The 26,050-nt window shown below is 35.7% G+C and overlaps 1 pseudogene; it reads right to left on the reverse strand.

Moving 5' to 3' along the window:
- LOC112650332 (importin subunit alpha-1-like) overlaps window positions 1-26,050 on the reverse strand; it is a 273,740-nt pseudogene that overhangs the window by 232,316 nt on the left and 15,374 nt on the right.

Genomic DNA, 26,050 nt, shown 5'->3' on the forward strand with positions numbered 1-26,050 from the left:
CTGTTTTAGATAGTTTGTAGAATTTTTTCATATTGAAAACAATCTTAGAATATCTGAGCATTCAGAGGTAGAGAGCTTCATATGGATTTTGGAAGTTAAAAGTGTAAAAGAAAAAAAAAATGATTATCTACCAGGTGTCCATGGCTCCAGCAGGAATTAGAAGTGGCCCTATGGGGAAGGAGGAACTGATGGATTAGGCTCATCTGAAATTACTTGTGGCTGTAAAAGATGCTGCTCTAATAATCAGGATGTTAGCCCCAGTGTTTGGAGATGTTCCAGTTCCGAAATTACTTCTGCCTACCTACTTTCCTCCCTGAAGTTTCAATGGAATTATTTTCTCTGCCTTTTCTGGAAAGAAAATAAAAAAGCTAATAAAGCCACATCCAGTTAAAGCAACACTACCATAATCATATAAATTTACTGAAATCTTAAGAATAAACTGACTATACATTTCCTTGTCAAAAGATTTAATTATGTGCTCTAAATATGTCTTTACTTATATAATTAGAAACAGACATATTCCAACCAATATAAAGTACACATGGGAATTTGTCATTTTGTAAAATGTTCTGTTTACAATATAATTTTGTGAAATATAATCAGCAGACAACACAATTTTAGCTTTTCCTTCAGATAATAAGCTAATAATCCTCACAGTTTTAACGTGTTTAACTATTAACTCATGACTGAAATCTAGATTGACATGTCCTTTAGTTACCAGTGCCTTAAAAAAAATATCATTGATACTAAGTGACAAAATTGTTATAGTCTAAAGGTGAATTAACAAATTTTAAGCATTGTTGAAACATAGTAAGTTAATTTTATTCCTTGATATGAAAAGAAACCCAGACTTGAAAGAGAGCTTTGATTTGCCCTAGCCTATTCTTCTGAAGAATTGAGAACTTTAATAGTTGAATTATAGAAACAGTAGAAAAAAGATTAGTTGCTAAGGAATATAATTTTTCTTTTACATTTTGTGTTATCAATTTACAAAGTGGAAACCTACTGCAGTTTAGCAATTAAAATTGTGTTTATTGTGTATTATTTTTATTAATCTCCTGTTATGACATCAATAAAACCATGGCAAGATTAATATCACAAAACTTTGCAAAAAGCAGTTTTTTCTCATGTTAACATAAATGTGGCCATCTAGAAATAGATGTGCTATTCTTATTCTTACAATGCTTGCTATTCTGAAAAATTTATTTCTTGCTACTAAACTTCTCAGCAATGTGACAAGTGCACTTTATAAATCATAAATTATAGAATAAATTGGGAAATACTGCAACAGTCCTGCCTGAAGATCGTTTGAAGGAAGTTAAGAAAAGTCATAGCTACAGAAGAGTGGCTTTGGACCACTGCCTGTCACTATTGGGTTAATGATATCTTTTCTCTGGTATATTGTTTGGTTGCATCCTAGGTTGAAAATTTTGTTCCCAATGCAGAAGACTCCATAGCATTATGTCTTTATTATTCTTTTGCATGTAGAACGTGAAATAGGGAGTTTTTTCACCTAACAATATCTATTCTTCCATTTGCTCAGCATACCTGAATTATTTCTGAGCCAGAATTTCTGTGTCTTCAATTCATCTGTCTGTGAATATGCTGACTAATCCTGAACATCCATTGTTTTAAAATATCCAATAGATATTAGAGAGTTTAAAACTTGGGGTGTTAATATGTACCTTAATATCTAAAGCCGTCATTTTTGGATATGGGAATTAAAACTCTTACTAAAAGGATTTGACCATATTCAGAGCTAGATAGAGTCTGTCAAAGGACATTGAGCAAATCTCTCAGATTATTAAAGTAAAATAAATTTCATCAAAATGGTGATTGTGGGAGATGAAGACATGTCTACATTATAGCAGAAGATCAAAACACATTAGATTTCCATTATATGTTAATAGTGCAGATATATTTACACTGCATAAAATAAAATATACCACTAGTAATAGCTTGTTCACTTATTTATTCAAGAATACAGCCTATTTTACTAAGTGAAGTTTGGAGATACAAATAAATATAATGTAACATACTGGTCACAGTTCACCTGGTATGAATCTTAAGCATACCTACTACAGATAGTAGTGGTTTAAGCATGTGCAAACCACTTCTCCGATGCTCAGGAGGGAGTTGAACTCTTCCAAGATCACCTCTCCCAAGGTCTGAAATATTACAATTAGAAACTAATCTTCATTTATTTAAAATACACACTTTAGACACAAGGGGACAATTTTATGCATATATATGTACACACTTAGGGAAATTAGTAATGTGAAGTGAATGGAAAAGATTTGAGATGAGCTTTAAAGGATAATATAAATGTAGGGCAAAATGAAGATAGAATGGAAGAGGAAGACAGAAAGAAATATAAATAAACATATTTAATTAGCACTATATTATGAATTTAAAAGAAGGAAAGCAATTTCATTAACCTCTTATTTGTTTTATTGGAATTTGGTCAGTGCATATTGTAACTAAAGCCCACACAAGGTCAAATAATGTTGCTTATGGTCTCTAGAGTTTAGGCAGTTTTAATTGCACACTGGAAAACAAATATGTTTATACTTTGCAGTGTGAGTAGTGTTTAAATAGAGGGGAAGGAAACATCTGGGGTATCATAAGATAAGAAGCATAACTACAAAATTAATCAACTGCCATTTTTAATTATTATAAGGTTGAATGACTTTCTAAGAGCAGAGGATCTGCACTTATTTGGACATTGGCATTAAAATGTTTGAGGTACATTACAGCATTACTCTGACACTAACATTTTGCCTTATTAACAATATATTATAATTGTGAAGCAATCCTGAGAAAGAAATAACATCCAGAGGCGAGTCTGTATACCTCCCTTGCTTCTACCAGTTAAAATTTCATTCTACATGTAGCAACTAAATGTTAAAGAGAACAGGTTTTTCCTTATTTTTATATGATATATGGTATATTAATTATAATTATGCTCCCCCACCTAGAACATTCTCGTTGAACCTTTTATTTCTGGGCTTTTTCTCCCCAGACCTCTTTGCTTCTTCAAATTTTATATATTATTCAGGATCCAGCATAAGCATTATCTCTTCTAAAAATATTCCCAAATCCCTAGGCTGGCTTTAGTTCTCCTTATGTTTGTTAAATGTTCTCTCATGTTTACCACTTCAACTGCATGTAGTCTACTATAATGATTATCTGTTACCTCTTCTTTCTCCTCCATTGGGCCAACCTGGAGTGACCATGAATCCTTCACTTATATTCAAGTACATGCATTGAAACTCTTAAACATCTCATGAATATTTGATTGAAATCATGGGATACAATGACTCCCCCCCCCCAAAGTCTCACTGAGAAAATTCAGTGGAAAGATAAAATTTAAATAAATATATAGCATACCAATAATTAGGAAAGCTAAGTTGACCAGTTACTTTGAAGAATTGTGGAAATCAAAGAGCCCTTTTGTACAAATCAACAGCAAAATTAAATATAGCCATTTTTATCAGCAAGCTATAGCAGAAGGGCTACTGATGAAACAAATGTTGATCTAAGCAAGATATTTCCAGCCATTATCTAAAGTGTGCTGTATGCTCTCCTAAATGGTAACTCACTGAGCTGATCTGCCTTCCATACAAAAACAGCTCTATTTATAGTTTGGTCATAGGTTAAGAATAGCTAGTAATAAAAAAAAAAAAGAAAAAAAATATAAGACCTTTATGCAAAAATTTTTAAAATGGCATATGGTATCTCTAGAAAGTATGATAAAGCTACAAGAAAAGCAAGGTGATATTTTTGTCTTCTTTAGTCTATCCTAATGATATATATGGCTCACAGACTGAAGCACATCCTACCACCCCTATCATGCCCAGAACTTTTGATTCCTAGCTACATTTCCTGCCAGAGGTAAAGTGCTAGCTGTAAGGAAACCCATTTGTTTCTAATACTGATAATTTACTAATTGTAATCAATCATTATTATTTATATGAATGGACAATGAATTATCACTAAATACGTGAAAAAATGGAGAGGGAAAGCAGAAATAACAAGTCAAACAAATAAACCAACTTTTAGAAAATAAATTAGGATAAATTGGTTACATCTAGTTTAAATAATCAGAAATTCCAGAAGAGTTTACATCTATAAAACAAAAATAGGCTTCTCTGAATAAGAGTTGTTTTTCCTTTCCATATCTATTAACATCACTAGATCTTGCCACTTTTTCTATGCCTACAACAGTGCCTAACAATGCATGTACTAAGTTTTTCTGCCCATTTGTGCTTCTAAATTCAAGGTAGTTGAATAAGAAATACCATCCTATGTTCTTCAACTGATAAAAAATGGCAAAATCTAAGAATATTCAATAAAGTAACCCAGTCATTAAAAATTAAGCACCTATTTATTGTAGGTTACATACTTTTCTAGGTTCTAAAAATGCATCAGTATAGGAAAAAAATATTTCCTTCAGGGAACTTACACTGTAGTGAGAGAAAAACTAAAATTATCAAATGGTGATAAGTTCAAAGAAACAAAATAAGGTAGGTAATGGGAATAGAGTAAGGTGGTGTATTCAGATTGCATTGTTGGGGGAAGATGTTTCTGATAAAATCGTATTTAGCAATGACTTGAAAACAAATAAGTTATGTATCATGAATGAATAAAGAGGTTTCTAGGCAGAAAGAACAGCCAATGTAAAGATTGTAACAAAAATCACAGTTTTGTCATGTCCAAAGAATAAGGAGCTTAGTGAGCAATGGGAAGTGAAATAAGAGCTGAATCATAGAGGCCACCAGGGAAAAATTGTGTAGTACCTCCTAGCTACTGCCTTTGAGAATCCATTGTAGTAAGACAAGAGGAGAAGCAAGAATAGTCAGAAGGTCACATAATAATCCTTTTGAAACCTGGTGCTCAGATTTTGGAAATATTATAAAAGAAAGGTTCACAGAATTGGGCATAGTGTGTGAAAGAAAGCACTTAAGAATTAATGTTATTTGTCATTCTTTGGTGTACATACTTAGCCCCACACTTTATTGAAACTGCCTTGGATGAAAGTAGGGCAATGAGACAAGAACAAGGAAATGACAATAAGGATAGCTAACATTTATTTAACATGCACTTAGTGCCAGAAAATTTCCAAGTGCTTCTTATGAATCATATCATTAGATATTCACCTTAATTCTCTGAGATAGATACTTAAACCAGGTTTCAGATAAAGCAACTTAATCTTATATGGTACATCCCAAGCCCTAAGAGAGTGCAACCTAGTAGTTTGTGGAGGAAAGATGACATCAGACTACTTGACTTCAGGTCCTAAACTCTTAAATAAAATTGTATCAAGGGACTACCCATCTTGTCATAAAATGCTACTGATTAGGCACTTTACAAAGACACTCCTGCTTAACCATCATTAAGTCATTAAGTAAATAGTGAACCACTACTTAATGAGAATATTAAATTTGTCAACAATCAAAGAGACTTCAAGCATTAATGATAACATTTTTGGTTTAAAGCAGTAGGGAGGATATTAATTGAATTGTTAAGGAGAAGAGGGAGGCTTCATATTCAGAAGTTTCAGGAAGTGCTGGCATAATTTGCTTTCTTGATTGCAAGAATTCTTATAGTTTCATGAATATGGTTATAGTCCAAAAGGAGTTTATAATCCAAAAGTCTAAAGAACTTTAGATACTAACCACATCATTACATTTTAAGTATTTTCTGTTACATATACTGTAAGAATAATGACTGTTCCTGGCAATGAGTAAATGAAATTCCTTAGGAATTTTGATAACTCCTGGAAGAGAATTTATAGATATGGATGGCTTCAAGATTCTTAAGATTTCAACCACATCATTCTCCTTGGGAAAGAAAAAGAGTTCAAGTTGACAAACAGTGGAAAGGGAAAAGAATCTTGCTATAATCCCTACCATCTGTAGCAAGTATACAACATAATCAAATGTACCATATTGACTTCCTCTATGAGATAAAATTCGGGCATTTTCACTGACTCGACATTCTTATTAGTCAGCAAGTAGGTCACTCAATTACAAATATCTATCTTTATTGTTTGCATAAACTCAAATATTCCTTGAAGAGTATCTCAAGCCCTGAAAGATAAGTCAATTATTTGTGGAAATAATTTGAGATGCTGATATCTTTACAAACAGCCATTTTAATTCTATAAGTCACAACAGACAAAAACACATTCATAAAAAATATTGTGATTGGTATCTATGTTTATGAGTTAGTAGGAATTCTACAGGCTGGCAAATGAGATCTAAGATTCTTCAGCTACTAAAACAAGATGCTTATTTATATCTACCACTAACTGATGTTAGAGACAGCTATAAAATGTATCAGGCTTTGCTTCTTACTTGCTGTATGACATTACACAGATGACATAATAATAGTGCTTACCTGATAGGGCTTGTTGTGATGATAATTAATGGTGAAGAAGAAGGAGGGAGAAGAGAAACAGGAGGAGGAAGAAAAGAAGGAGAGGGAGGAGAAGAGGAGGAGAACAAGAAGGGCAGCAACAGCTTAGAAGACTCCATGACAGAGTAAGTGGTAGGAGTCCTATTTAAATTTTGAAAATCAGGTTCCCAGGGTTACTAACAGAGGAAGTGTGCCCAGGAGACAGTGAGCCACAGACTGTGGGCCAAGCTCAGTAAAGGGCTGGAGCATGCCTGGCCGGGCCTCCAGAGAAGCTCAGGTGGTGGCTCCAGGCAGAGGGTGCTGCACACTTCTGCCTTTGGGATCTGCGGCTCTGGGAGTGTGATTCCAGCAGTGCAGGACCCAGATCCCAAGGCACTGGCGGACACAGCCCCTGATCTTGTGCTACCCCCAGGAGAAAGCAAGGCAGGGAGGGCAAAGGACAACAAGGACTCTCCTGCTGCTGGGCGCCCCCAAATTGTGCAGATCAGCGCCCCCTGCACCCGGGAGCACCTAGGCCCCTGCAGACTGGGAGACGTCAGTAGTTACTGTGGGAGCTGACTCCAGGGTTGGGGAGTTGGCTGCTGCAACTGTTGTTCCTCCTGGTGTCACCTTGTGCATGGAACAGTGCAGGGCTGCCAGGGAACAGGGGCCTCATAGGACAAACAGCTCCCACTGAGACATGTACCTGGCGGGGGGCAGGGAAGCTCCCCCAGGTGCACACACCTGAGAATCAGCACAGCAGGTCCCTACCCCAGAACACCAGCTGGAAGGACAGGAGAAGAGCACGTTCTTGGCTGAGCAGTGCTGGAAAACTCCAGGGGAATTCGAGGGATTTACAATATATAGAACCAGAGGATACCCCTCTTTGTTTTTGTTTGTTTTTTTTTTCTTTTTTTTTCCCTTCCTTTTTTTAGTACAACTTGTTTTTAGCCTATCTGCACTGAGCAAAATGACTAGAAAGAAGAACTCACCACAAACTCAGAAAGAATCAGAAATAGTACTCTCTACCACAGAGTTACAGAATTTGGATTACAATTTGATGTCAGAAAGCCAATCTAGAAGCACAATTATAAAGCTACTGGTGGCTCTGGAAAAAAGCATAAAGGATTCAAGAGACTTCATGAATGCAGAATTTAGATCTAATCAGGCCGAAATTAAAAATCAATTAAATGAGATGCAATCCAAACTGGAGGTCCTAACAATGAGGGTTAGTGAAGTAGAAGAAAGAGTGATATAGAAGATAAATTGAACAAAAGACGATAAGGAAAGGGTAAGGGAAATAAATGACAGCCTCAGAAGGAAAAATCTACATTTAATTGAGGTTCCAGAGGGCGCTGAAAGGGACAGAGGACCAGAAAGTGTATTTGAACAAATCATAGCTGAGAACTGAGCCTTAACTTGGGGACAGAAACGGGCATTCAGATCCAGGAGATAGGAGATCCCCCCCACCAAAAAAAAAAAACAAACAAACAAACAAAAAAAAAACAATAAAAACCATTCAACATCTCAACATCTAATAGTGAAACTTGCAAATTCCAAAGATAAAGAAAAATCCCTTAAGTAGCAAGAGACAAGAGATCCATAACATATATGGGGAGAAATATTAGATTAACAGCAGACCTCTCCATAGAGACCTGGGAGGCCAGAAGGAGCTGGCAGGATATATTCAGGGTCCTAAATGAGAACATGCAGCCAAGTATACTTTATCCAGCAAGGCTCTCATTCAGAATAGAAGGAGAGATAAAGAGCTTCCAAGATAGGCAGAAACTGAAAGAATATGTGACCATCAAACCAGCTCTGCAAGAAATATTAAGGGGGACTCTGTAAAAGAAAGAGGACGCCCAAAGAAATAAGCCACAAAAACAGGGACTGAATAGGTATTATGATGACATTAACTTCATATCTTTCAATAGAAACTCTGAATGTGAATTGGCTTAATGATCCCATAAAAAAATGCAGGGTTGCAGACTGGATAAAAAAGCAAGACCCATCTATTTGCTGTCTACAAAAGACTCATTTAAGACCTAAGGACACCTCCAGCCTGAAAATGAAATATTGGAGAACCATTTATCATTCGAATGGTCCCCAAAAAAGCAGGGGTAGCAATCATATCAGATAAATTAAAGTTTATCTCAAAGACTGTAGTGAGAGATTAAGAGACACTATATCATACTTAAAAGATCTATCCAACAAGAGGACCTAACAATCTTGAATATTTATGCCCCTAATGTGGGACCTGCCAAGTATATCAATCAATAACCAAAGTAATACATACTTAGATAATAATACATTTATACTGGGAGACTTCAACAGGGCGCTTTCTGCAAATGACATATTTTCTAAGCACAACATCTCCAGAGAAACAAGAGCTTTTTTTTAAAAGATTGATTGATTGATTGATTGATGATAGACACAGAGAGGGAGAGAGAGAGAGAGAGAGGCAGAGACACAGGAAGAGGAAGAAGCAGGCTCCATGCCAGGAGCGTGATGTGGAACTCAATCCCGGGACTCCAGGATCATGCCCCAGGCCAAAGGCAGGCACCAAACCACTGAGTCACCCAGGGATCCCCGAAACAAGAGCTTTAAATGATATACTGGACCAGATGGATTTCACAGATACTTACAGAATTTTACATCCAAACACAACTGAATACACATTCTTCTCAAGTTCACATGGAACTTTCCCCAGAATAAACCACATACTGAGTCACAAATCAGATCTTAACCTATACCAAAAGATTGGGATTGTCTCCTGTATATTTTCAGACCATAATGCTTTGAAACTAGAACTCGATCAAAAGAAGAAATTTGGAAGAAATTCAAACATGTGGACATTTAAGAGCATCCTGCTAGATGATGAAAGGGTCAACCAGGAAATTAAGAATTTAAAAGATTCAATGGAAACTAATGAGAATGAAGATACAACCATTCAAAATCTTTGGGATACAGCAAAAGTAGTACTGAGTGGGAAAGACATCACAATACAAGCATCCCTAAAAAAACTGGAAAAAGCTCAAATATACAAGCTAACCTTGAACCTAAAGGAACTGTAGAAAGAACAGCAAATAAAACACCCCAAGAAGAGAGTTAATAAAGTTTTGAGCAGAACTCAATGAAATAGAGACCAGAATAACTGTAGAACAAATCAACAAAACCAGGAGTTGGTTCTTTGAAAGAATTAATAAGATAGATAAAACATTAGACAGCCTTATTAAAAGAGAAAAGACTAATTAATAAAATCACGAATGAAAAAAGTGAGATCACAACAAATACCAAGGAAATACAAACGATTTTAAAAGCATATTAGGAGCAGGTATATGCCAATAAATTAGGCAATGTAGAAGATATGGATGCGTTTCTAGAGAACCACAAACTAACAAAACTGGAACAGGAAGAAATAGAAAACCTGAACAGGCTAATAACCAGGGTAGAAATTGAAGCAGTCATCAAAAAACCTTCCAAGACAAAAAAGTCCAGGGCCAGATGGCTTCCCAGGGGAATTCTATCAAACATTTAAAGAAGAAACAATACCTATTTCTACTAAAGTTATTCTGAAAGATAGAAAGGGATGGAATACTTCCAAACTTGTTTTATGAGGCCATCATCACCTTAATTCCAAAACCAGACAAGAACTCACGAAAAAGGAGAATTATAGACCAATATCCCTGATGAACCCAGTTGCAAAAATTCTCAACAAGATACTAGCCAATAGGATACAGTAAGAAGATTATTCACCATGACCAAGTGGGATTTATCCCCAGGATGCAAGACTGGTTCAACATTCATAAAGCAAACAACATGATAGATCATATCAACAAGAGACAAAACAAGAATCATAAGATCCTCTCAATACATGCAGAGAAAGCATTTGACAAAATACAGCATCCATTCCTGATCAAAACTCTTCAGAGTGTAGGGATAGAGGGAACATCCCTAAGCATCTTAAAAGCCATCTATGAAAAGCCAACAGCAAATATCATTCTCAATGCAGAAACACTGAGAGCCTTTGTCGTAAGATCAGGAACAGGACAGGGATGTCCACTCTCACCACTGCAATCCAACATAGTACTAGAAGTCCTAGCCTCAGCAATCAGACAACACAAAGGAATAAAAGGCATTCAAATTGGCAAAGAAGAAGTCAAACTCTCCCTCTTTGCAGATGACATGATACTGTACTTAGAAAACCCAAAAGACACCACCCCAAGATTGCTAGAACTCATACAGCAATTCAGCAATGTGGCAGGATACAAAATCAATGCCCAGAAATCAGTGGCATTTCTATACACTAACAATGAGACTGAAGAAAGAGAAATTAAGGAGTCAATCCCATTTAAAATTGTACCCAGAAGCATAAGATACCTAGGAATTAACCTAACCAAAGAGGTAAAGGATCTATACCCTAAAAACTACAGAACACTTATGAAAGAAATTGAGGAAGACACAAAGAGATGGAAAAATATTCCATGTTCATGGACTGTAAGAATTAATATTGTGAAAATGTCAAAGCTAGCCAGGGCAATTTAAACACTTAATGCATTTCTATTAAAATACCATGGACTTTCTTCAGAGAGTTGGAACAAATAAACTTAAGATTTGTGTGGAGTCAGAAAAGACCCTGAATAGCCAGGGGAATATTGAAAAAAAAAAAAACAGAAGCAGGGGCATCACAATGCCAGATTTCAGGTTGTACTACAAAAATGTGATCATCAAGACAGTGTGGTACTGGCACAAAAACAGACACATAGATCAATGGAACAGAATAAAGATTCCAGAAATGGGCCAACTGTATGGTCAACTAATATTCAACAAAGCAGGAAAGACTACCCACTGGAAAAAGGACAGTCTCTTCAATATATGGTGCTGGGATAATTGGACAGCCATGTGCAGAAGAATGAAACTAGACCATTCTATTACACCATACACAAAGGATAAACTCAAAATGGATGAAAGATCTAATTGTGACACAAGAATCTATCAAAATCCTAGAGGAGAACACAGGCAACACCCTATTGAACTTGGCCACAGCAACTTCTTGCAAGATACATCTTTGAAGGTAAGGGAAACCAAAAGCAAAAATGAATTATTGGGACTTAATCAGATAAAAAGCTTCTGCACAGCGAAAACAATGGTCAACAAAACTAAAAGACAACCTACAGAATGGGAGAATTATTTGCAAATGACCTATCAGATAAAGGTCTAGTATCCAAGATCTATAAAGAACTTATTAAAGTCAACAGCAAAGAAGCAAACAATCCAATCATGAAATGGGCAAAAGACATGAACAGAAATTTCAGAGGAAGACATAGACATGGCCAACATGCACATGAGAAAATGCTCTGCATCACTTGCCATCAGGGAAACACAAATCAAAACCATAATGAGATACCACCTCACACCAGTGAGAATGGGGAAAATTAATAAGACAGGAAACAAGTGCTGGAGAGGATGTGGAGAAAGGGGAACCCTCTTGCACTGTTGGTGGGAATGTGAACTGGTCCAGCCACTCTGGATAACTGTGTGGAGGTTCCTCAAAGGGTTAAAAATAGACCTGCCCTCTGACTGACCTAGCAAATGCACTGCTGGGGATTTACCCCAAAGATATAGATGCAGTGAAACGGCAGGACACCTGCACTGCAATGTTTATAGCAGCAATGTCCACAGTAGCCAAACTGTGGAAGGAGCCTCGGTGTCCATCGAAAGATGAATGGATAAAGAAGATGTGGTCTATGTATACAATGGAATATTACTCAGCCATTGGTCACGACAAACACCCACCATTTGCTTCAACGTGGATGGAACTGAAGGGTATTATGCTGAGTGAAATAAATCAATCGGAGAAGAACATTATATGGTCTCATTCATTTGGGGAATATAAAAATAGTGAAAGGAAATAAAGGGAAAGGATAGAAAATGAGTGGGAAATATCAGTGAGGGAGACAGAACATGAGAGACTCCTAACTGTATCAAATGAACAAGGGGTGGTGGAAAAGGAGGTGGGCAGGGGGTTGGGGTGACTGGGTGATGGGCACTGAGGGGGCACTTGACAGGATGATCACTGAGTGTTATGCTGTATGTTGGCATATCGAACTCCAATAAAAAATATATACAAAAAAGGATAAAATAAATAAATAAATTTTGAAAATCATAATAAATCGACATATCACAGAAATAATATACTATAGACAAAGTATAAATATTTACAATAATTGTGTTCCTAATAATCCTTTTTTTAATCTGTATACCTCTAAAAAGTATAGCAAATATTGACATGTTATAGACCCCTCACAATTGAGGAAAGCATCATTTATTGAATAACTTTTCCAATAACAATTTACTAGGAGCAAAGCACAAATGGATGCTGTGAGAAAAGTGGTAACTGGATGATGGCTTTGCTTGGAATGTGCCCCTATATACAGGCATCCGTTGTTGAGATTCTTAAATAGCTACAGATCTCATAAAAAACAAACAAACAAACATGCATTTAGAATGAATACACACACACAATTGTTGATCTAAATTGGATATACCTTAATGTAATAGCCCAAACTAAGTATGTAAACCAGGTTATAAAAAACACATTGTCCATTTCTACTTAAGAAATAGAATACATTTTTAGGATGCAGGGATGATAAAATTGCTTGTGAATGTGCTACTTATACCTGAGTCTAGAAGAAAGGCAAAAACACAAAAGGTGAGTGATATAGCCTAGTTTTGAATTTTATGGCTTGTGATTTGATTATGAAACTAGCAGTGCCCCCAGCATTGGATTATATAAAGTCACTTTCAAATGATGCATAATCTGGAGTCCCTTTGAAGTATGAGTTTGGAATTTAATCAACAGTTCTGTCACACACATATGTCCTGATACCTGGTAGCAAGGTGAATGTGTAGAAACAGGTCCTGACTATACTTTTTACATGCTTTTGATTCATTTTATTCTGAAGCAAAGGAGTGAAATTGCTATAAAATTAAGAAATGAACTGGTGATACAACTAAGTTGATTTTAATTCATACATACCTATAGTTCTTTTTAAGTCTGAGAAGATAATTTAAGACATGAAAATACATAAAAACAATAGAATATCTCAGAAACTGAAATTAGACAAACTTGTATTTTAAAAATATTCCATCTATTGGGTATTTTTAGTGTACCGATTTCAAATTGGCTTCAGAATTTTCTCAAGCTTCATAAATGTAATTCTTTTTAGATAGACAGACATACACATACATACAGAGAAGCCTTAGTGAGTTTCATTTAATAGTGATGGCTTCTAGTCTTTCCCTACCTTAAGAATTATAAGCTGAACACAACTAAAATATACCTAATTCCTTATGGCACAGCAGCTTATAGCTGTATTTTTAGCTTAGCCTCCAAGCATTACTTTTTAATATGGAATCCTATAAGACTTACAACAGTTTTTCCCAAACTGTGAATTGACCCATTTATGGGTTATGATGGAGTAGTGGGTCATAAGATCAAGTAGAGGGCTAGGCAACAGTATTTTAAAATTAAGATAGAACAGCAAAAATCAGAGTGCCTATCATATATAAATATAGGCATGGTCCCATGAATATTTTGTTCCCTTTAAGTGTATAGATATACAAAGTTGTTTAAACCATCTTTATACTACTCATAATAATTTAAAATTTTGATAGCAATGTGTGAGAATTATGCACCTATTTCAAGGGCTTCATGTGCCCTAAAAATAATCTTCAAAATTCTCCAGTTATATACATTTCCTGAGGAAAGTGCTTTGATCTGATGATTATGAAAATATTTTTTAAAAACCTCAAATGACAGGTGGGAATGGGGAAGATAGTGATAGAGTAGGAGGACCTTAGGCTTGCCTTGTCCCATGAATACAATTAGGTAACTACCAAATCTTCCTAAATACCCCCAGAAATCTATCTAGAGACTGGCAGAAGAAACACTACAACTAAAAGTAGAGAAAAGGTCACATCAAAGGAGGTAGGACTTGCAAAGATGCAGTTTGGGAGAGAAACAGGCCATGGTTACTGTGGTGGAGAGGGAGCTGTGGTCACAGAAAAGAGAAACAGACTAATACTTAGGAGAACTTACAGGGGAAAAAGAATCCCCACAGCAATTGGTCCAGAAAGCAAGATTGGCTGAGTTCTTGCAAGCAGTGAGGAGGCTTAAAGCATGAAGTCCTAAAGGCCAATGGGCTTGATTCAGATAAAGCCCAGTGGGCATTGAGCTGTACGTGGAGAGAAGGCAGGGCCAACAGCCCATGCACATACAGCATAGAAAGAGTAATCTGAAACATACCTAAGGCAGAGAGTGAGGAAGTTATTTCCTTATCTCAAATCATGTCCCAGAGAGGCAGCATTCAGGAGAGACTCCTCAGAGAACAAAGGAACTCACAGGCACCATTTTCTTCCCCCACCCTTCAGCATAAGCACAGGGCTACTGGTAGAAACCAATGCTGCCATGTCACTCAATACTTAACTTGCTTATACAAGCCTCACCCCTGTATACTCTGGTGGAACTGCTGTTCCCAGTCATACTTCCCCCAGTTCGAACACCATGGGCACCCCTCCCCTCAACAGAAAACCACTCAAACACATGCCAGCCCTGAGTCTACCAACATGAGAGTTTTGTGAAGTCTCATTTCTGGTGGCAGTAGCTATAAATCTCATTTGGTAAGCAGACCAGAGCACACTTAGTCAAAATTTGCCACATCCAGGCAAGGGAACAAACATTGCCCACAGCAAGCAAAGAGAGCCTCTGATAACAACTGGCCTCAAGGATAAAATGGTGAGGACACAATAGCAGAGCACATGCAGCACATATAAGAGGCCCTCCCTGAAGTGCTGGGCCCTAGGGAACAGCAAATACTGCACAGCAAGGCATCACAGGACCTCTTCTCCATAAGGCCATTACCCTCAGAATAGGAGATATAGCTGACTTTCCTAACATAGAGAAATAGGCACAGAGATAGACAAATGAGAAGATACTTATCCAAATGAAAGAACAGGAGAAAGTCACAGAGGGAGATCTATGTGAAGCAGATGTAAGTAACACGTCTGATGGAGTATTTAATGAAGTGATCATAAGGATACTCACTGCATTCAAAAATAAAAAAAAAAAAGAGTAGGAAAACATCAATGAGACCCATAACACAGAGATACAAGAGAACCAGTCAGAGACAGAGAGTACAATGAGGTTTGATGCAATTAACAGCAGGCCAGAGAAATAGAGAAATGATTTAATGACCTAAAAGCCAGAATAATCAAAAGTAACCAAGATGAACATGAGAGGAAAAAAGAATTATGGAAAATGAAAATAGACTTAGGTAACTCAGTGACTCCATCAAACAAAATAACATTCACCTTATAGGAGTCCCAGAAAATGAAGAGAGAAAAGGAAGCAAAAAATTTACTTCAAGAGATAATAGCTGAAAACTTCCCTAATCTGGGGAAGAAAACATTTATCTGAATCCAGGAAGCACAGAGAACCTCCAACAAAATCAACAAAAGCAGATCCACACCAAGACATATTAGAATTAAAATGACAAAATATAGTGATAAAGAAAACATTTTAAAAGCAGCAAGACAAAAAAAAAAAGGCAGCAAGACAAAAGAAGACCATTATATATATAAGAGAAATTCCATAAGTTTATCAATGGATTTTTCAGCAGAAATTTTCTAGGCCAGAAAGAAGTGGCATGATATAGTCAAACTGTTGAATGGGAAAAACCTGCAGCAAAGAATACTCTATCCAGCAAGGCTATCATTTAGAATGGAAAGATATATAACGAGTTTCCAAGACATGGAATAACTAAAGGAGTGTATGACCTTTAAACTAGTCCTGCAAGAAATATCAAAGGAGACTCTGAGTGGAAAGGAGAGACCAAAAGTAACACTATGAAGGTAGGAAAGACAAAAGGAGTAAATATGAATATTTTTGTAAAATATCAGTTGAGAAACTCATAAAATAAGTGTTTGCAAAATAGGACACCATATGCCTAAAATGTGGAGAGGAGAGGAGAAAAGAATGGGGTTCAAACTTAAATGACTATCAATTTAATAGAGACTGCTTTATGCAGAACAGGTTATAATCAATCCTCATGGCACTCACAAATCAACAACTACAAATATATGTGCAAAGAATGAAGAGAAAGAAATCCAAATACATCACTAAAGAACCCAGCAAACCATAAAAGAGAGAAAGATAAGAACGGATCAGAGAATATCTCCAGAAAAATCCACAGGTAATAAAATGGCAGTAAATATATATCTATCAATAATTCCTTTGAATGTAAATGGACTACACAGTCCAATCAAAAGACACAAGGTGAAAGAGTAGATAAAACAAAAAGCAAAAAACAAGGCCCATCTATATGCTTCCTACAAGAGACTCATTTTAGACCTAAAGTCACCAGCTGAATGAAAGTGAGGGGATGGAGAAACATTTATCATGCAAATGAATGTCAAAAGAAAGAGTAGCAATGCTTATATTAGACAAAATATAATTTAAACAAAGACTGTAACAAGAGGAGGACACTATATAACCATTAAGAGAACAATCATACAAGAAGATACAACAACTGTAAATATTTATGCACCCAACATAGAAGCACCCAGATACATAAAACAGTTCATAACAAAGCTAAAGGGACTAATATGTAGTAATACAATAATAGTAGGGGATATTAATACCCCATTTTCAGCAATGGACAGACCATCTAAACAGAATATTAACAAGGAAACAATGGTTCTGAATGACACACTGGACAAGATGGATTTAACAGGTATATTTAGAACACTCCATCCTAAAAGAGAATACACATTCTCTAGAATAAATCATATCTCAGGCTACAAAACAACAACAACAACAACCACCTGAAAAGACCACAAATACATGGAGGCTAAGTGAAATGCTACTGAACAATGAATGGGTCAACCAGGAAATAAAGGAAGACATTTAAAAATTTATGGAAGCAAATGAAAATAAAATGGTTCAAAAACTTTTAATGCAGCAAAAATGGTCCTAAGAGGACAGTTTGTAGTAATACAGGCCTACCTGAGGAAGCAAGAAAAATCTTAAACAACCTAACCTTACACCTAAAGGAAATAGAAAGAGAACAACCAACACAACCTAAAACCAGAAGGAAGGAAATTATCATTAGAACAGAAATAAATGATACAAAAACTAAAATACCAAAAGAACAGATCAATGAAACCAAGAGCTTTTATTTGAAAAAATAAAATTGATAAACCTCTAGCTAGACTTAATCAAGGGAAAAAGAGAAAGGACTCAAATAAATAGAATCAAAAATGAAAGAGAAGAAATAACAAACACCATAGAAATATGAACAATTGTAAGAGAGTATAATGAAAAACTATATGTCAGCAAATTGGAACACCTGAAAAAAATGGATAAATTCCTAGAAACATAAATTATGGACACTAAGACAGGAATAGAACATTTGAACAGATCAATTACCAGCAAAGAAATTGACTCAGTAATCAAAACACTGAAAAAACAAAAGTCCAGGACCAGATGGCTTCACAGCTGAATTTTGCCAAACATTTAAAAAAGAGTTAATACATATTCTTCTCAAACTATTCCTAAAAATAGAAAAGGAAGTAAAACTTCTAAACTCCTTCTTTGAGGCCAGCATTAATTACCCTGATACCAAAATCAGATAAAGACTCCAGTGAAAAAGAGAACTACAGGCTAATATCCCTGATAAACATAGATGCAAAAATCCTTAACAAAATACCAGTAAATTGAATCCAACAATACATTAAAAAAATCAACAACACAATCAAGTGGAATTTATTCCTAGTTTGCAAGGTTGGTTCAATATTGGCAAATCATTTAACATGATACATCACATCAATAAGATAAAGGATAAGAACCATATGGTCATTTTAATAGATATAGAAAAAGCAGATAACAAAGTACAACATCCATTCATAGTAAAAACCATCAATAAAGTCAATTTAGAGGAAATATACTGCAACAAAATAAAGGCCATATACGTAAAACACAGAGCTAATATAATCTTTAATGGAGAAAAACTAAGAGCTTTTCTCCTATGGTCAGAGGCAAGACATAATGTCTACATGGTACTGGAAATCATAGTCACAGCAACTAGTCAGCAAAATAGAAATGAAAGGTATCCATCAGTAGGGAAGAAATAAAACTTTTACTATTTGCAGATGACATGATACTATATATAGAAAACCTGAAAGCCCACCAGAAAACTACTAAAACTGATAAATGAATTCAGTAAAGTTGCAGGATATAAAATTAATGTATAGACATCTATTGCATTTCTATGTAACAATGATGAAGCAGCAGAAAGAGAAATTAAGATAATATCCCACTTAAAATTGTACCAAAATATGTAAGGCACCTAGGAAAAAACCTAACCAACAAGGTGAAAGGCCTACATTCTGAAAAATATAAAACACTAATAAAAGAAATTAAAGGCAACTCAAAGAGATGGAAAGATATTCTATGTTTATAGATTGGAAGAAAAATTTTGTTAAAACCTCTGTACTACCCAAAGCATTCTATGTATTTAATGCAATCCTTATCAAGATACCAACAGCATTTTATACATAACTAGAACAATCATAGAACTTATATGGAACTACAAAAAGACCCCAAATAGCCAAAGTTACCTTGAAAAAGCAAAGTAAAGCTGGAGGCATCACAATTCCAGACTTCAGGTTACATTATAAAGCTGTAGTAATCAAAACAGTATGGTACTGGCACAAAAATAGACACGTAGATCAATAGGAAAGAATAACAAACTCAGAAATAAACCCACAATTATATGCTCAATTAATCTTTGACAAAACAGAAAAAAATATCCAATGGAAAAAAAATAGTCTCTTCAAAAAAATTGCCAAAAAATATTGGCAAAACTGGTCAGGAGCATGAAAAAGGTTGAAACTGGACCACTTTCTTATACCACACACAAAAATAAATTTAAAACGAATGAGAGACCTAGATGTGAACTAAAAAACCTTTTATTTCTAGAAGAGAACATAGACAGTAATCTTTTTCACGTTGGCTGTCACTACTTCTTACTATATATGTCTCCTGAGGCAAGGAAACAAAATAAAAAATAAACTATTGAAACTTTATAAAAATAAAAAGCTTCTGCATACTGAAGGAAACAATCAACAAAACTAAAAGGTAATCTATGGAATGGGAGAAGATATATGCAAACCACAGAACGATAAAGGGTTAGTATCCAATATATATAAAGAATTTATAAAACTCAACACTCAAAAAATAAGTAATCCAATTAAAAATGGGCAGAAGACATGAATTGAGTTTTCTCCATAAAGACCTACAGATGGCTAACAGACACATGAAAAAAACATGTTTATCATCACTGGCCATCAGGGAAATACAGGTCAAAACAACAATGAAATACCATCTCACATCCTTCAGAGTCACTGAAATTAACAATACAAGAAATAATAGGTGTTGCTGAGGATGTGGAGAAAGGAAAACCCTCTTGCACTGTTGGTGGGAATGCAAACTAGTGCAGTCATTGTGGAAAACAGTATGAAGTTTCCTCAGAAAGCTAAAAATAAAATTACCCTATGATCCAGCAATTGCACTACTGGGTATTTACTCAAAAAATACAAGAACACTAATTCAAAGGGATACATGCATCACTGTGTTTACTGCAGCATTATGTACAATAGTCAAGATATGGAAGCAACCCAAATGTCCATTGATTGATGAATGGATAAAGATGATGTGGTATGTGTACACACGCACACACACACACACACACACACTTATACACACAGTGGAATATTATTCAGCCATAAAAACAATGAAATCTTGCCATTTGCAATAACATGGATGGAGCTAGAGAGTCTAATGCTAAGTGAAATAAGTAAGAGAAAAACAAATACCATATGATTTCACTCATATGTGGAATTTAAGAAAAAAAACAAATGGGCAAAGGGAAGAAAAAGAGAGAAGCAAATCGAGAAAACTCTTAACTATAGAGAACTGATGGTTTCTAGACTGAGGTAGGTGTGGAGATAGGGGAAATTGGTAATGGGAATTAAGGAATACATTTGTTGTGATGAACCCTGGGTGATGCATGGAAGTGTTGAATCACTATATTGTATACCTGAAACTAATATTATACTGTATGTTAGCTAACTATAATTGAAATCTTTTTAAAAAAGTTCAGACGACATTTATTCTCACTCTAAAGCAAATTTAATTACTATATTTGTAAATTAGGAATATATATACTTTAAAATCTGAAAATAACAAATATAATTTATGTTTATATGCCTCTCTATTTTGCAGAGATGTAACATAGATAATGTCCCCAATTCAAATTTAGGTTCTAAATTTTTAGGTTCTAATTTTTTTGTGTGTGTACATACAAAGTTTATGTTCACAAAAATAAAAGTACCTATAAAGATGCAAATAAAGCATATTATATATTTCAGCTTACCTAAAATCCTTTATATCTTCTGGAAACAACTATTTTGTATGTTAAATTTTTATTTATATTTCTAGGCTTAATAAATATGTACGTACTAAGTACATAATGAGGATGGTGGCCAACAGAAGGGAAAGAGAGGTGAAAGATTATTAAGGATTTAATAATGACCTAGCAAAAATTGATGCATTATGAACAATAATTCTATGCCACCTGCAGAGATCTTATATCACAATGTTTTTCAGCATATAGAGAGTATTAGGATGTTATTTAAATTTTCCAAGTAAGGGAAGTGAGGATCAATGTAGTTAAGATTTTTTGCCTTTGGTCACAAAATCAGTAAATGTTGGATCTTGCATTTTAATACAGCTCTGACTCCAAATCTACCCATGTCATTGTGCACAGGATAATAAAAGAGGAAGAATTCTCAGCTCTAATTCTCATTTGCAGGTAACTTTAGGATGTGAAGTACTGGCTTCCTCTTACCTAACACCATCCTACTCAGTAGACTAAATTAGATGTTGGGTTATTGTAGAAAATAGCCTTGTGTATGGGGAAACTGCCTTCTTTAGTCCACCCAATTTATTTTAGTACATCAAATCTCAAATGAGACAGGATGATTAGGCAGCATTTGTTAACAAGAGAGAATGGCACTCCAAAAGGCATACATAAACAAGCAAATGCTCAGTTTTAACACAAATTTTGGGTAATAGCAATATGAGTGACTTGGGCAGACATCATCACTAGAGTAATATTTAACACATATATTATAAGAACATATAGGCAAAGATTAGATGTAGGTTAAGAAATCAAACCCTGGAGGAATAGTAGATGGTGTGATGCCCTTCCCATATCCCCATTCAAGCCTGAAAGGCTTATTTCTCCTGCTGCTATGAATGCTGCTGTCTGATGTCTGATGGCTCTCAAATGTCAGCTCCCTCTGGAAGTTGCCCTGCTTGGAGAGACTGCCTCACTCTTCTGTGGGCAGCCTGCATTGAAGGGTTCATAGATTCCACAGCATAAAGACTTAGTCCTCTCGCTGTACACAGAATAATTTAAAGGGTACACCTAGCTTTAGAAACTCCTTCTCTAATATATAGCCACCTGAGTTTTTTGGCAAGACTATCTTGCAGCCTAATCTTCTTCTCCACCAAACACTACTGCTCCTTTCCCTCTCTTTCTATAGTGAAGATCTCCAAAATACTCCCTAACAAACTTCCTACAATGTACATTCTACTCTTCAGTCTGTTTCTTGGAGAACCTAGGCTTTGAAAAGGTCTACAATAATCTGAGTCCATATCCATTGTCAGCTGCCAAGAAACCCATAGAGATTAAGGGAGCAAAGCTAATTGACCAAATGATTAGCTAGATGGTCACACTTATTCAAAGATGAAAAAGATGGAGGTGTGGGGCAGCAAGCACTGCAAGAGAAAAAGAAGCTCTTGATAGTGATCAAGTCCATTCAGATGAGGCCCCCCTAATCAAGCCATTCAGATGAATGGGTCACAAAGATGTCCACATTCTAATCCTCATCCCCAGAACCTATGTGTACATTACCTTGCAAGACAAAATGAACTTTGCAGATATGATTAAAGTTAAGGATCTTGAGATGAAAAGATTCTCGATATCCAGGGCTTAATCTCAGGACAGATATCATTAAAAGAAGACTATATTTTCCATTTGCAGTCAGGAAAAAAAAATGTGATGTGAGAATGGTCAGAGAGATGCCATATCATTAGATTCAGAAGAAGGAAAGGGGCTAATAGCCAAGAAAGGTGGTTAACCATCAAAAGCTAGGACAGGCAAGGAATCCGATTCTGCCCTAGAGTCCACAAAGAATGTAGCTGTGCTGGTAAATTAATTTAAGCCCAATAAGGCCTGTGCTACAATTCTAACCTACAGATCTGTAACACCATAAATTTGTAATGATTAAATCACTATTTTGGGGGTAATTCAATATACCAGCAATATTAAACTAATATGTATTCAGTACCAGAAGTGAAATGCTGCTGAAACCAATATGTGAAAATGTAAAATGTAAAAATGTGAAAATCGCTTTGTAGTCGGGCTATGGGAAGAGACTAGAAAAATTTTGAGGAGCCTAATAGAAAAAGGCTAGACTTCCTTGAACAAATTGTTAGTAAAAATACAGATGTAAGCTACTCTTAGTGAGGACTCAGAAAAAAGTGAAGAACAGGTCTGAGAAAACATAAATCACCTTACAGAATCCAAAATCTTTATGAACAGACCATTAGTAAAAATATGGAAATAAAAGCAACAGCTGGTAAAGGCAGAGAAGAAAATGAGGAACACGCTATTGGAAACCAGAAGGAAGAAAATTTTTGCTGTAGAAAGGCAGAATGCTTAGCAGAATTGGGTCCTTCAGATATGTGGAGAACAGAATTGGTAAGTGATTAAACTGGGGAAATTTCTAAACAGATGAAGCCTGGTTTCTTGCTGCTGAAAGTCAAATGGTAGAAGGAAAAGATAAACTGAGCAAGAATTATTAAACAGACAGAAAAATAAAAATGTAAAGAATCTTGAATGATTCTGGAAGTTCTCAAGTCAGACTGAAAAAGAAAAATCACCAAAATTAAAAGATTCACCACTAGTAAATCAATCACGATTCAGAGGAAAAAGCCATCCATGGTATTACCACTTTTTGCTAATACCTCGGAGAAGCAAAATGTCATAATATTCATTCATACCAGTGGCTCTTTGAGGAGCTCAAAATATTGTCTCACTTATAACTTCAGTCTAACTGGAGAACATCTAAGAAGTTCTAGCATTATCCTTAGGCCATCTCCACAGGCCAAACACAGAAATGGGATTATTTAGAAAAGATCTGTGGAAAATCTTGGCTAATGGAGTGAATACCATGACATGTACAAGAGACCCTCAAGAGTCCAGAATTTTAACCAGTAGAAACATTGTTGGCTGGGAATTTAAAGGAATATAGAGACTACAAAACTAAAGTTGATGGAAACACAAATTTCTATACAAAGGAAGTAGGCTAAGACTACCCAGATACAAAAAATATACTACTATTCATGAGAAATGAATGATGCCTCAGAAGTCAGAACTGAGAGCCTGAGTAGCTGAGGCACCTAAGATTAATCTCAAGATTTGAAATCTAATGGAGTTTTTTCATGTGGATTTTTTAATTTCTTGGAGCCAATGACACTTTTTCCATTTTTTACTTTCTTGAACCAGAATTTCTGTATCTGTTATATTATGCCTGCCTCCCAATATTTCAGGAATGGATTATTTACCTCTTTAGTTCCATAAATCCATAGATAGGATGCCCTGGAAGAGATTATTTCTGGAACATCACCCATATCTAATTTTGATGATTGGCCTGATGAGTTTTGGACTTTTGAGTTAATGAGACTTAGGTAAGGTTTTGAATTTTAATTGATGTTATAATGGGTTGACACTTTTTTAGAATGCTGTGATCAGGTACATATAATGTGTATGTGGAAGAATGTGAATCTTTGCATTGTTGAAGGTAAATTGTCATAGGCAGCATAATGGACCCCTAAATATATCCATATCTTAGTCACTGGAACCTGTAACATGTTACCTTACATGGCAAAAGGGCCCTTGCAGCTATGATTAAGGTTAATTCCTTGAGATGTGAGATTATATTAGATTAACCTAGAAGGGTCCCATCTAATCATATGAGCCTTTAAAAGACCCTTTCTGGGGATCCCTGGGTGGCACAGCGGTTTGGCGCCTGCCTTAGGCCCAGGGCGCGATCCTGGAGACCCGGGATTGAATCCCATGTCGGGCTCCCGGTGCATGGAGCCTGCTTCTCCCTCTGCCTGTGTCTCTGCCTCTCTCTCTCTCTCACTGTGTGCCTATCATAAATAAATAAATAAATAAATAAAAAGAAAAAGAAAAGACCCTTTCTGGGCAGCCCTGGGTGCTCAGCGGTTTAGCACCGCCTTCAGCCTGGGGTGTGACCCTGGAGATCCGGAATCGAGTCCCATGTCAGGCTCCCTGCACAGAGCTTGCTTCTCCTTCTGCCTGTGTCTCTGCCTCTCTCTGTGTGTCTCTCTCTATGTTTCTCATAAATAAATAAAATCTTTAAAAAATAAAATAATAATAAAATAAAGTAAAATAAAATAATACATACATACATACACACATAAAAGACCCTTTCTTGGCTGGGGTCAGAGTCAGAAGGAGCTGTGACCTCAGAAGAATAGTCAGAGAGATACAACACAGGCTTTGAAGACCGAAGAAGGGGGCTCCCACCAATTAATGTATGTGGCCACTGTCAGCTGGAAAAATAGAAAATGGAGTCTCCCTAGAGCCTCCAGGAAGTAATACAACCTTGCTGACACCCTGATTTTAGCACTTAGCCCAGTGAGATCTGTGTTGGACTTCTCACCTACAGAACTATAAAATAATTAATTCGTGTTGTTCTAAACCATGAACTTTGTGTAACTTTTATTGCAGCAAATAGAAACCCAACAAGCTTCTTTAAATGGTTGCCCGCTATAGTATTTGAGACACCAGTGAAAGGAATTAAAAGCCTAAGTATGACAGTTGAAAATATGATAATGAATAAGAGATAGGCGTCAATATGGTCTCTCCCTTGAGACACCTTCTCTATAATATTTGCAACAGAAAAAAGGCCTATTTATGAAAATGTGAATTACTGTTTATGTGTAGGTAATGTTAAATTCAGAGCCTTATATGTATGTTACAAATGTTCCATCTCCTTTCTGATCTAAAATTATGCCTAAAAAAAATAAAATAAATAAATAAAATTATGCCTAGAAATGTGGGGTACTTCTTTGCACAGACAGAATATGTTTTCTAAACATATTCACTTTCATTATTTTATATTTTTCTTTGCATATGGAACATGAATTGGTTTATCTTGTCCTTTTCATATTACTTCACTGACTGTAATTATGAAGCTTTTCTTTTTGAATATTTTTCTTCTCACTAAATTCAAAAGAAATTGATTCTTTTATCACCTCTGATGTGCCTGAAAACACTTCCTATTGTGAAAATGCTGACAGACCAGTTCTCCAGAAAGAAAAATGTCACATTTTCTTCTTCTTGGGAGAATGCTTGTAGAGGGTAGGGTTTCACTTTGTGAAATTAATTGTTCTGATGTAACAGAACAGAATTGTTCTGAATAGACAAGATTA

This window comes from Canis lupus, chromosome 11 (genome assembly GCF_003254725.2).
Source record: "Canis lupus dingo isolate Sandy chromosome 11, ASM325472v2, whole genome shotgun sequence".
Lineage (NCBI taxonomy): Eukaryota > Metazoa > Chordata > Mammalia > Carnivora > Canidae > Canis > Canis lupus.